General features: G+C 57.2%; 1 non-coding gene across 1 annotated transcript; it reads right to left on the reverse strand.

The window, feature by feature from the left end:
• Nucleotides 1-12,295: 12,295 nt before the first annotated feature.
• On the reverse strand, nucleotides 12,296-12,448 carry LOC144116871 (5.8S ribosomal RNA). Its single transcript, XR_013311989.1, has one exon. It is a non-coding gene; the product is annotated as a 5.8S ribosomal RNA (ribosomal RNA).
• Nucleotides 12,449-13,717: the final 1,269 nt, after the last annotated feature.

The raw sequence follows: 13,717 nt of genomic DNA on the forward strand, positions 1-13,717 counted from the left end.
CAGGGAAACCAGAGTGCGCGACGGTGGAAACGAGAGTGGCAAGGTGGAAACGTCAGGGACCCAGGAATAAATCCCAGTTCCCTCGTTGTATTCGCGCCACCATGTAGCCCACCTGGCACGCACGACGGCGCGAAACGCCACCCGAACCGAGACTCTCGAGCGCAGTACACTCCGCACCCGCGGCGACAAGCTGGCGCGAGAGGCCACTAAGTCTGCAATTTCGTTGCCGAGGACACCAGAGTGTCCTGGCACATGAAATAGTTGGACATTTTTGGTGGTCTGCAAAGCGGAGAGGTCTAATTTAATTTTATCAATCTTGGAATCGTGTGTGGCATAGGAAGCCAAGGCCGAAAGGATTGCCTGGCAATCGGTATAAAAGAATACCGGCGCCGCACCCGGAAGTGTACGCTCAAAGGTGACCGCCTCCGCAAAGGCGACCAGCTCCACGGCGTATGGGGATGTAGCACCCTCAACCCGAAAACGGCCGACCGCCCGCAGGTCACCGCGCACGCCAAACGCCACAAAAGCCGCGCCCGCAGATAGAGAGGTGTAAGCCCCGTCGGTGTAGATGTGGTGCGCCGGCAGCAACGCCGCAGCCGCCGCCGCCTCCACATCCAATCGGCGGTGCTCGAAAGCGACAACCTCTGAAGGATGTCTATCGGTAGGGAGGAACGCCTCCTCGACCTCGAGAGCACGGAAGGACCTCGTCCCGAAAGCAACGTCTTACCGACAGGATAAGAGGTCAAACTCGGCGTTCAACCTGTCGAGGTCTATCGCCAAGGGAGGAGCGTACAGAAGTATCTGCAACGCCCGCGTGCTCGTTGTGGAATAGGCCCCCGCCAACACCAAAAGCGGGGACCGCTGCACCGAGACGAGGCGAGAGCAAAGACCCGAGTGAGGAGACGCAGTCCACCAAACAGGTGATGCGTAGGCGAGCGTCGGGAGCACGACCTGGCGGTGAAGCGCCCTCAGACGAGCAGGCGCCGGCGTGCCGCTAATGCGGAAGAAAGTCGCCAGGCGAGTGGACAGCGTCTCGGCACGCTCCTTGAGTCTCAGCGTGGGGAATAAATGAGAGGGTGCGATCGAAGACGACGCCGAGGACCTTGACGGCAGGCCTGAAAGACAGGCGGGCACCGTCAAGGCGAACGGCAGGCATTGTGCGACCCATTCCTCTCCGAGGAGGAGAAATGAGCAGGCACACCGTCTTGTCGCGAGAGATGGTAATTCTCGCCCCCCTCGCCCACGCGGCGACTCGGCCGAGCGCATCGTCCGACAAACGCTCAAGCTCCTTCCTGCTCGCCCCAGGCACCAGAACGACAACGTCGTCCGCATACGCCTGGAGCGACACGCCCTCCGGCATCCGCACCGCCAGAAGGCCACGCACTATTACATTCCACAGCAGGGGAGACAGCGGGGATCCCTGCGGGCTGCCCAAGGTGGGACGCGCTACCGCGTCTCCCGCAAAGGCGCGGAAAACCACCTCTCGGTCGGATAGAAATGACCGGAGCAACGCGCAGAGGTTCCTCAGGCATCCCCAGTCACCGAGAGAACTCAGGACCAGGGGGTGCCACACGCTGTCAAATGCCCCCTGAAAGTCTATGGAAATCAACAGCACGTGCAGGCCAGAGTCCCGCAGCTGCCTCAATTTTGTTACGAGAGCGTAAAGGGCCTGAACAGCCCCCCGCCCTCTCGTGAAACCAAATTGTGCCTCGTGGTGCAGGCCGCAACGAAACAAGAAATGGTAAAGGCGATCGTACAAGAGGCGCTCCAACACCTTTCCGACGACGGAGTTTATGACAATGGGGCGGTACGACGCAGGGGCCTCGGGCGGCCGACCGGGTTTCAAAAGGAAGATTATTCTTCCCCGCCGCCAGATTCGGGGAAAGTGGCCGAGGCGGAGCGCGGTATTGAACACAAACATGAAAAAGTCGGACCGAACGGCCCAAAGGGCACGCAGCATGCGCGGGCTGATGCCGTCGAGGCCCGAGGCCGTCCCCAGTTTGGCGCGGGAGACCGCCAACTCGACCTCGCCAAACGTGAAGGGAACGTCCTCGGGGCCTCCCAAATAAGGACGGGCCGCCAAAGCGCGCAGCGCCACGTGCTCGGGGGTGTCCGACGCCGTCGAGTCGCTGGGAACATGGGCTTCCAGGAGGACCGCGGCCGTCGCCAACACGGACTCCGTGAACGCTCCGTCCGGCCTCAATACCGGAGGGAGCAGAGGGGGTCCCCGCAGACGACCGAACGCCCTCCTGAAAGGCCGCCCATATAGATTTTGTAACGTGGCCTCGCGCGCAAGCTCGCGCGCGGCCGCCTCCCGCGCGGCCGCAACCCGGTTCCGGAACCTGGCCAGGGCCCCGCTGAAAGCAGCGCGGTGGAATGAGCGGATCGAAGCGTCGCGCGCGCGCTGGTAACGCCGCCTCAGCGCGCGCACGCGTCTGCGCTCGAGTGCCAACTCGTCCGTCCACCACGACGCGCCCTCCCTGCGCGAAGTGGTTGGCCTCCGGGCAGAAGAGAAACGGCGGCGCTCGCGTTCGAAGATGTTATGAAAACGGGTCACTACTAAATCGAGCGCGACGCCCGACCCGACGTCTGCGCCCGTCACCGCCGTAAAAAAGGGGGAATGGCCGATGGCCGATACCACTCGGGCAGCCCCTCGAAAAGTGAGAATTCTCTCACGGGGCGCACTCACTGGGCCGAATGAAACGTCAATATGTTTGTGCTCGGACAGCGTCTCGGCGTCAGCCACCGACCAGCGAAAGCCCGCAAGAGCAAGGGCGGGGCTGGCAAAGGTGACGTCGATCCAGCTGTCCGAATATCGGTTAGTGTAGGTAGGGGGAGACGCCGGATCGTTGAGCACGAGGAGGTCCGCTCCCGCAGCAAAGCGCAAGAGCTCGCCTGCGCGCGCGTCGCACACGTCTGGGCCCCACACCTCGTGCTTGGCGTTAAAATCGCCCGCCACCACTGTCGGAACGCCAGCGGCGAGCGCCAGCGCCGCAGACACTTCTGCGAGAATAGGCGAGAGCGGGGAATGGGGAGCGGCGTAGATTGCTATTAACGCGAACGTCGCCGTTTGGCGCGTGCACCTCACCGCGACCACGTTGGAGGACACGTATATGGGAAAAAGATTGACGCGCGGGTCGCGAGCGAGAACCGCGCATCGAGGGGCGGAGGGGTCGGCGAAAACCGCCCACTCCTGCGGAATCTGCGGTATGCGGCCATCCCGGACGTAAGGGTCCGAGAGCAATGCAAACTCCCCGCCTGACACTGTCCTTGGAACAGATCGAGCAGGCCTTCCGCAAAGCCCGAAGGTTCACGGAGGCCCCCGCACTTGGCGCTAGAAGCGTGGACAACACAATGGTCCGCTTTCCGTTCCACCGAGTAAGTAAAGAAAAGATGAGAGTAGTGGTATTTCACTGACGGCCACGAGGACCCCGCCGAAGCGAGGCCGTATCACGCGACCTCCCACTTATGCTACACCTCTCATGTCTCTTCACAGAGTCAGACTAGTGTCAAGCTCAACAGGGTCTTCTTTCCCCGCTGATTTTGCCAAGCCCGTTCCCTTGGCTGTGGTTTCGCTAGATAGTAGATAGGGACAGTGGGAATCTCACTAATTCATTCATGCGCGTCACTAATTAGATGACGAGGCATTTGGCTAAAAACCTGCATTTCCCAGGGTAGCAGTACGCTACCCAGGGTGAACGCGGAAGCTGCTTGGGGAAAACATGGTTGCGGGCCCAAAATGAGCGAGCCGTAGCCCACCGCATTTGGCTGCATGCCCATTTTGGCCTCCCAAGTTTATGTTTGAATTGGAGAAAGAATGGAAACCAAAAAGTGTACAACGCCCCAAAAGATGGAAAGAGCAGCGGCCAGCCCCAAAACCCCTAAATTTAAAAACCCAACGCGAGGACATGAAAACACAACTCAGCAAAATTAAAAACTACAAAATCACCTTCCTGGTGAAACGATTTAAACAGATTAGGCTTCCAATTAGAACTTTGGAAGCAAGGAGTGATAGGTCTGAGTATTTCAGACCAAGAAGTTTGCCCACCTTGATGATCGATGGGCACAGCATGCTCCGGGCACCGAAGGCCATTCCAAAGACTTGGAATTTCTTCCCGGGCGGGAAGTTCGCCCGGAGCACGCTGTACTTCTTGGCCTTCTCGGCATTCTTATTGGTGAGGGTCCCTTCATTAGCGTCCCAAACTATCGCGATGTCGACCACCAAGACCTGAGAGCTTGACTCAATGACGATATCCGGTTTTAAACGCGTCCCACGGGTAGTAGTAAAGATGGGCTCCTCAGAGACCTCAACCCCGGGGAGGTTCTCCCGAGCCAGTCGAGCAACTTGCTTCACAATGAAGTTGTGCCTTTCAGTACGTGGCATGTCCATAGCTTCACATTCTTGTAAGATATGAAAGGTGGTCTCGCGACGGAGACCACACCGCCGACAAAGCTGAGAAATTGGGTCAGTACTCTGTGAGTACTTTTGTTGGGTAGAGATTACTTCTAAGACGAAGTGCCCTGATTCGATCCCCATCTCTAAGCAGTTTTGAGTTTGTGCCCAGCCAAGTGTTTGCGCAAGGCTGGTGCCTATGCGCAAACAAGTCGAGGTTGGTGTAGCGTGTTAAATATTGTTGCCACCACCTCTCGGAGCCCCGCTTCAACGCCGCACTAACATGCTTGGGGTCGGTGACCCCTTCCGGAACCTCAAATCGTTCAGCGAGGCGCCGATAGTGGGGCAACAAAACTGAGTCGAAAAGTTCGAAGATGAATGGTTCGTTAAGTCGGAGCAACCGGGTTAAAAACTTAAAATGTACAACTTGCGCCACACGTTCGAGGTGCAGGAAACCCAAACCCCCACACCTGGAAGGCATCCAAATGTGGGAGTTGGGAAAACCAGATGGAAGATGAAGAACCTTCTTTACCTTTAACCTAACCATACGGTCCAAGCGGCAAGCCTCCCTTTGGACGAGGAGACTGTTTGAACACCCGTATAAGAAAGCCGGCAGGACAAGCTGCCGCCAACAGTGAAGCTTTTGGAAAGGCTTCAGTGAAGCCCGGGCCACCAGCTCAAACAGCGCAGCAGCCTTCTCTGAAACTACTTTAGGAGGTTTGTTAACATACAAGCAGAGACCAAGATATTTAATAGGCTCATTTGCTTGTTTACTGTGGATTGGGACATTCTGAACTTTCAGAGAAGGAATGCCATACTTAAACCACTTCGACTGGTGGTCCGGACGCCAGCCGAAATACTGAGTTTTTGTAGGGTTAATTCCTAGATTTACATTGGCTAAATAGTCAGAGGTGCTATCGATGAGGGTTTTTAGGCCCTCATAAGTATCGGATATGAGAAGATCATCAGCGAAGGCCAAAGCAGAAAGGGATGAGTTGGTGACATGAACGCCTGCACCCGAAGAGTTAAGTTTGTCCAGCAACGGATTTAAAACCAGGTTAAAAAGGAAAGGGGAAAGCGAATCCCCTTGCTTTATACCTCTGCGAAGAGGCACTTTAACATCATCCGTGGTGCCGGAGCACCAAAACTTCGTGCAACAATTAGTATACATTTCTAGCAGGAGAAGTTGAATTTTTAAGGGCACCTTATGTGCCTCAAGTGCAGAAAAAATAGCATGGTGAGAGACGGAATCAAAGGCCTTCTTTAAATCGAGTGACACAGCAAAAAAAGGCCTGTGGTTTGACTTTAAAAATTTCATGATGGCTTGGAGAAGGATCAGATTGGATGAGGTGGACCGGTCGTCCGCAAAACCAGACTTGAAAGAATTGAATACTTTAGAAACCTGTAAACGAGACAAAAGCAATTTAGAAAACAATCGATATAAAATGGGAGAAATGGAAATCGGCCTAAAGTCAGAGGGACCCTTAGGTTTTGAACATTTCGGGATGAAGACGGTACGGCTCTCCTTCATTTACTGAGGGAGAGCCCCAAAAGCAAACCAGTTGTTGAGAACTGCAGTTAGTATAGCAGGAGGAATTTTAGTAATTTCTTTGAAGGAAATACCATCGGGACCAGGTACGGAATGTTCAGACATATTGTTGAGGACCTGGTCCACCTCAACCACCGAAAACAAATCTTCATCAACGTCAAGTTGTTTGTTGGTTGTGAGAGGGTGGAGACAAGGGCAGATGGGATACCAAAAATACCATCATAGAGAGAATGTAGATCTTCCATGGAACAACTACTTTTGGATCCGTCAAGTAAAAGATGGTCCCCAAGGACCTTAGGTCCAAGGGCGTAAAGTCGCTGATGTTCGCGGTAACGTGCCCTACGGCGGCTACTCTTGTTCGAACTCTGGCTTGTGTGTACCTCAGTCTGTTATTTGGACTTTGATTTCTTTGTACGCACACCAAAAGCTTTGTAAAGGCCAGTGAGATCCGTGATGGAGAGGGGTCCAACAGTCATGGCTGAGGCTAGACCCTCGCTCTCTATACCGGCATCAATAAGAGCTTGTTTGGTGGATTCGAAGTTCATTGTTAAAGGGTCTAAACCTCCTGCGAATCTGAAAGGATGGATTGCAATATTTCCTTGTAGGCCGGAAAGCGTCTCGCCTTTTCGATTGCCTCACGGCTACGTGTTTTAAAGAGAGATGCTATACAGTCTACTTTGGCCCGCACGTTGCCGATGGAAACTTCCACCCTTGCCAGAGCCTCCAGCTCGGAAGGGGTCCATCGTCCCCGAGTAGGGCGAACTGAGGGCAACGCGCTAGGAATAGAAGAACCATCTTGAGAAATAGGTTCAGTATGGCTGATGGCACCTTGAGTATCCGAGGAATCATTCAACTGAGCCTCTTCAGAATCAAGAGGAGCAATACCCACCACAGGACCTAAGGCTTCAGATTCAGGAGGGCAACTACTGGGGGAAGCTTCAGGGATCGAACTAAGTTGAGCTGCAACTGTGCTAGGTGTGATGGAATGCACCTCCTGAAACCGCTTCTTACAAGAAGACACATGATTGGACATGGTCTTTGAAGAAGGGTGTGTTTTATTCTTGCATATGGCGCACAGCCATAGCAGGTTAACGGCATGTTTTGTTTTGTAATGTTGTTCTAACTTAACTTTAGATGATAGGCGCTCTGAACATAGAGTGCAAATAAGTGGAGCCGAAGAATATTCAACTGTAACCTCGGCCATTTCAGGGACCGCGTCGCCCGGGGCGACCGCGTCCGCCGAAGCGAGAAAAAAACAAAAGAAAAAAGAAGAAAAGGAAAAGAATATGGAAAAGGAGATAGAGCGGAACCAGAAGAACGAACCAAACAAAGCTAAGCTAACCGAATCTATTGACGAAACGAAGAGCAGGACAAAGCACGACGCCAACCGACCGAAAAAGAAGTCAAGTCCAAAGTCTCAGGGGTCCAAGTCCTCCTCTGCCTCAGTAACCTGCGGGCGCCGCTCAGTTGGAAATGCCGCGACGTACCCAGGACCGAAGCCCTTTCCGCAGCGAACTGGAGGCCGTCAAATTAAGTAGAAGTCCAAGGGTCTTCGAAGAATCCCCTTCTGACTCGGCAAGCCGAGGGCGCCACGTAAGTTGGAAGGGCCGCGATGTGCCCAGGACCGAAGGCCTCTCCCCAGCGAGCTGGAGGCCGTCAAATCAAGTGAAAGTCCAGAGGTCTTCAAAGAATCCCTCCCTGCCTCGGCAAGCCAAGGGCGCCGCATGAGTTGTAAGGGCCGCGACGTGCCCAGGACCGAAGCCCTCTCCCCAGCAAGCTGGAGGCCGTCAAATCAAGTAGAAGTCTAGGGGTCTTCGAAGAATCCCCCTCTGCCTCGGCAAGCCGAGGGCGCCGCCTGAGTTGGAAGGGCCGAGACGTGCCCAGGACCGAAGCCCTCTCCCCAGCAAGCTGGAGGCCGTCAATTCCGTAAGTTTCAGACTAGAGGCCACAAGGGTCCTCCCCACAGACAAGCTGTGGAACTGCTTTTTGCCCCATGGGACGCAGCTACCCGTGCTGATAATTCAGGAGATATCTCGCTGAAAAACCAAAGATCAAATCGTGCACTTTAGAATCTTTTTTTGATGGTAGTTTTCGCCACGAAGGCTACTAGGTGCAAACTCGCCCTGTGGCCTACGCCAGGGAACAACTCTTAACCAACGCAATAAAGTGTACAAGGGTTCTGCGTCGTTTGGTTTGGCACTGCGTGCCAAAAGTAAGGGGAGCTCAGCTCGGCTCAACCCTAGTATGTCAAAATCAAGAAGAGTCACTGCCGAGGGGAGCACGGCTCAACCCTAGGCTCAAGCAGAATGTCGACTTAACCCCGAAGGGCGCGAGGATCGCAGCAGGAACAAGCTCAACCGCTCGATGCACTCAAACAGGAGCGAGTTCACTGTCACTTGCGGAGAACCGCTAAGATTTCTGTCAATTCCGGAACACTCGCGTTGGCAAGGGTGTAGGGATCCTCCTTGGCTGATTTAGCCAGAGGCCCTCAAAAGCAACAATACAGTCTTTCACCCTCGTGGCCTGGTAGGCCGGCAGCACCACTTAGCTCGCAATGCCTATGCAGCAAATTGATTTCCAGGGGACACCACAGAGAGGTGAGTGGCGCCAGGAAGTGCGTTTTGGGGCATCCAGAGATGGCAAAGATATGCTCACATCCGGTCAAAATCTCAGCTTCCGTTATAGTTACTCCCGCCGTTTACCCGTGCTTTTTTGAATTTCTTTACGTTGACATTCAGAGCACTGGGCAGAAATCACATTGCGTCAGCACCAATGCTGGCCCTCGCAATGCTTTGTTTTAATTAGACAGTCGGATTCCCCCGGTCCATGCCAGTTCTGAGTTGGCTGTTTTCTGCCGGCCGAAGCAAGAACCTCGGGCACAAAGCCCCCGGAACAAGCACAGCTGTGGCTTTCCACAGGAAGGTCCCGACGCTGGTCCGGGCTCGGCCGCACCACTTTTGATGGCGGCGAGCCTCGCCCAGTCCCGGTGCAGTGCCATTCCTGCTTCTGGACCCCAGCCCGACCGGCTCAGCCCTCAGAGCCAATCCTTTTCCCAAGGTTACGGATCCGTTTTGCGGACTTCCCTTACCTACATTGGTCTAGAGACTAGAGGCTGTTCACCTTGGAGACCTGCTGCGGATATGGGTACGGTCCGGCACGGAAATCACACTCCCTCACTCGGATTTTCAAGGGCCGACAGGAGCGCACCGGACAGCGCAAGAGACGCACTGCTCTACGGAGCCACCGTCCCTATCTCGGGGTGAACCCATTCCAGGGACTCGATCTCCTTACAGAGAAAAAACTCTTCCCGGGGCTCCCATCGGCGTCTCCGAGCTGGTTTGCATTGCCGCACTGGGCCCCGAAGGACCGATCTCCGTAGCCGGGTTCGGGACTGTTAACCCGATTCCCTTTCGGTTGCAGCGGGGCGTCTCCGATTCGACAGACAAAGCTGCACAAACGCGCCCGCTTCTGAAATGATTTCTCCTTTCCGTAAGGACCGACTGACCCATGTTCAACTGCTGTTCACATGGAACCCTTCTCCACTTCAGTCCTCAAGGTTCTCACTTGAGTATTTGCTACTACCACCAAGATCTGCACCAGCGGCGGCTCCAGGCGGGCTCGCGCCCGACACCTTCAACGCCCACCGCTGCGGCCCTCCTACTCGTCGCGGCTTAGCACCCCCACTGTTCGTGCTACTCTGCCAGCGACGGCTGGGGATAGGCGCGACGCTAGAGCGCCATCCATTTTCGAGGCTAGTTGCTTCGGCAGGTGAGTTGTTACACACTCCTTAGCGGATTCCGACTTCCATGGCCACCGTCCTGCTGCCTTAAGCAACCAACACCCTTCATGGGTTCTCATGAGCGTCCCGACTCGGGCGCCTTACCCCGGCGTTTGGTTCATCCCACAGCGCCAGTTCTGCTTACCAAAAGTGGCCCACTTGGCACTCTCATCGCAGCGGGAGGTCTCAACCCAGAAGGCCTCCAGTACACCCATTGAAAGTTTGAGAATAGGTTGAGGACGTTTCGACCCCAATGCCTCTTCTAATCATTCGCTTTACCAGGTGTGACTGCTCTCCCATCGAGCGCCAGCTATCCTGAGGGAAACTTCGGAGGGAAGCAGCTACTAGATGGTTCGATTGGTCTTTCGCCCCTATACCCGGATCGGACGATCGATTTGCACGTCAGAATCGCTTCGGACCTCCACCAGAGTTTCCTCTGGCCTCATCCTGCCCGGGCATAGTTCACCATCTTTCGGGTGCCAACGTGGGCGCTCTCGCTCCGCCCCGGCGACAAGTGAGCGCCTGGGACGGGCCGTTGGTGCGCCCGAACCCCTGTGCGGTCCGGGATCGCAACGCGGCCCGCGAAGGGCCTTCACGTTTCATTGCGCCATTGGGTTTCGAGAGACCCATTGACTCGCGCACATGTTAGACTCCTTAGTCCGTGTTTCAAGACGGGTCGGGTGGGTTACCGACCTACTCGCCGCAAACCACGATAGCGCCTCCGCGGGAGAACTCCCCGCTCGCCCGGCTTCTCGCCGCCAGCCCGCCGCCACGGGACCAACCCGGACAACGAGAGGCGACAAGCTTGCCCAGCGGGTCCTCCGCTCCGATTCCAGAGGGCGTCATCGTGCGGGCCTCCCGACAGCCGGGAGAAGCCCATGGGGCCTGGACGGGGTGACGAACTCTTCGTGCACGGCAAGGTATAACTCCCGCGAACCGTCCCCGAGGAGACGAGCAGGGCACCTCCAGAGCCAGACTCAAAGTCGTACTTTTCCCATTGACCCGCGTCCGTCGCGGCGTTCTACCGGCGGTGGAAAGTGCGCACCCCAGAGACCGCGTCCGCGCACTGGCAGCCGGAACAGCCCCCCGAGAGGAGCCGTTTACCCGACGCCGCCAGCTCGGCAGTCGTCCTGAGACTGAATCCCACCGCTTTCGAGCTTCGAGGGCCCACCCGTTTTACCTAAGCGGTTTCACGTACTCTTGAACTCTCTCTTCAAAGTTCTTTTCAACTTTCCCTCACGGTACTTGTTGACTATCGGTCTCTCGGTCGTATTTAGCCTTAGATGGAGTTTACCACCCACTTAGGGCTGCACTCTCAAGCAACCCGACTCACGGGAGGCTTCGTCCCGGGCGCGCAACGGCGGAGACGGGCCTGGAACCCACTCTGGGACAACCCCTGTCAAAGGGGACTTGCACCGTCGCAAACTCCCGGGAACGTTGCCTCCCATAGACCACATTTCCCGACCGCCTGCAAGGACGGGGGATTCGGTGCTGGGCTAGGTCCCGTTTCACTCGCTGCTACTCAGGGAATCCCTGTTGGTTTCTTTTCCTCTGCTTAGTGATATGCTTAAGTTCAGCGGGTTGTCTCGCCTGATCTGAGGTCGACACAGATGTGCGCTGTCGCGTTCGATTCCGGCGCGGTCCAGCGCGCGCGCGCGTCCTTCCCCAATCGTCCGGCCGACGACTTCCGCCCGTTCCCCGCTCACAGTCGGCAGCACCCTCGGCGACTGCGAGCCGCTGGCCGGCGCTCGGGACCGCGCGCATGCGGTTTGCGCGGATAACGCAGAGTTTCGACCCCCGACCGACGCGGCCGAATTTTTCCCTCCCGCACCTCTCTTTCCCTCGAGAGAGCGACCTCCGCCTGGCATAGGGGCATCGTCAAGTTTTGCGTCGCCCCCGCCCCAACTGGAGTGGCCCAGTTTTTCTCGGGGCTGAGACTGCGAAGCACTTAGACCGACGGCGGACTGCGCTCGCAACGAGATCGCGTCCGTTCGACCCTTATTCGACTTCGCGCCCGTTCGAGGAGGCGGTCCCTTTGCATCGGGTCCGGGGGGACCCCTTCGTCACCGCGCCACGGCGCGCCTCTGCGCCTCGCCCGAAACTGCCGCGCACGAAACGCTTTCGCGCGCCTGTCGCCTCCCCGCACCCCGCGCGAGATCTCCCTTCTTCTCGCGCGGGCGTGCCCGGACAGGGCGCCCCCGTCTATGCGTTTCTCGCAGCAGTTCGGCTACACGTACGCGGGCCAGCGGGTAACGCTTTGCCGCCCGTCCACACGGCCTCGTCTCCCGTCGGGACCGCGCTTTCCCTGCAGGTAATCCCTTCCTGCAGCGGTCGCCTTCGGAGGCCAGACGCTCTACGGCTAGCAGCCGCCGTCCCGCGTTACGTCGTCTGCGCAGGGCGACCCGACTCGGCCGCTTGGAGCGCGGCTGAAGGGTTCGACCCACTCTCCTCTTTCGCAAAGTCTTTCGAGGGATCTTCGGCGTTTCGTACAGAGCCGTCCTCTTTGCCGACACGGTCAAAACGAGTCGCCGGCCGCGCCATCCCCGGGCGCCGGCGTCTCTCTTGATATATGATCCGACCCTCAGACAGACGAACCCAAGGGAAGACGCAAGGGCACAATGTGCCTTCGAAGAATCAGTGCTCAGTGTGTCCTGCAATTCACACCAAATCTTGCAGCTGGCTGCGTTCCTCATCGACCCGAGAACCGAGTGATCCACCGCTTAGAGTCGTGCATTTGGTTTGTTCAATTCCGTACAGTACAACCAGCGTTTTAGGCACCGGGCTCCTCCCCTGGCCTCCCCGACTGCAGTTTCGTCCCACAATTCCACCTTCCAGCAGCCGTCCATTCGGCATGCTTGCGCGGTGCCTCAAAGCCGAGGCGAGCAAGGTCTCTTCGAATCTTGTGTGCGACAATGGCTTGCGCGTCGCTAGAGACGACGAGGCATTTGGCAACCCTAAAGCAGACGTGCACGGCGCTCTCAAGTTCCGGTCTTCGCTGGTGCCATTTTTTTGCTGTTCACGGTTTGCTGTTCAGCCCGTTTTCTTTAAGCGGTCGCGCGGGTCCGACGACCATCGGTTCACCAGGAAGCACACCGGTAACTTCGTCATCAATTGGTTAATAACACAGAGCTTTTGCGCCGTTTCCCCGAGCACGTTCGTTCTGCCGTTGTGTTCGCAGCGACGTCACCCATGGACTCCCAAGCAGCGGTAGCTCTGTGTGGACGGTTCTTTGCCACCCTCCTCTGCGCCCTCTTTGGGGAAGGGGTCATCTTTCGCTCAGAAATGCCCCTCGAGTCCGCCCCCGCGGGTGCGCCCTCGTGCTGCGCCCTATCCGACCATTTCGCCACATCATTGCTTCGCTTAAGAGACAGGCACCGCCTAGCCGTGGCTACGAAGCGCGTACTTGGACAGCCGCCAGACGGGCGTTCGTCAGACTACTCCCGCAACAGGAGTCCACCGGCCACAGTGCCATGGACGGCGTTTCGGTATCGCACCGGCAGACTACTCGATGGCTGGGAAGGACGAAGCAGCAGGAGAACCCCGCTGCCGCAGGTGCGTTCAAAATGCGGGATTATAACCCCTCGTCCCTTTCTTCCCGGTGCCTCCTTTCGCCCCGCCGGCACGGCTTCAGACATCGCGCCCGCACTGCGAGACCTCTTGCGGCGGCCGTTCCTTATAAGTACTGGGCCGCACGCGTCCCGCCGCGCGCGCGTTGTTGCGAAGAGTTACTTTTCCGGAGCCGGCGAGCCGCGTTTCCTCTCGTTCTCCGCAGCAGCCGCCGCCGTTCCCTTGGCGGCGGGCCGGCCTTTCCCTCGGCCGGCCTACCGCCTCGGTCGCAACTCTAACGAGAGCCAGCGAGCTGCGGTTCCTTTCGTACTTCGCAGCAGCCGCCGCCGTTCCCTTTGCAGTGGGCCGGCCTTTCCCTCGGCCAGCCTACCGGCTACGTGCGAGTCTCTCCGACAACGAGTGTCGAAGACCGAAAGCCCACCAAATTGGT

The sequence above is a fragment of the Amblyomma americanum genome, chromosome 1 (genome assembly GCF_052857255.1).
Source record: "Amblyomma americanum isolate KBUSLIRL-KWMA chromosome 1, ASM5285725v1, whole genome shotgun sequence".
Lineage (NCBI taxonomy): Eukaryota > Metazoa > Arthropoda > Arachnida > Ixodida > Ixodidae > Amblyomma > Amblyomma americanum.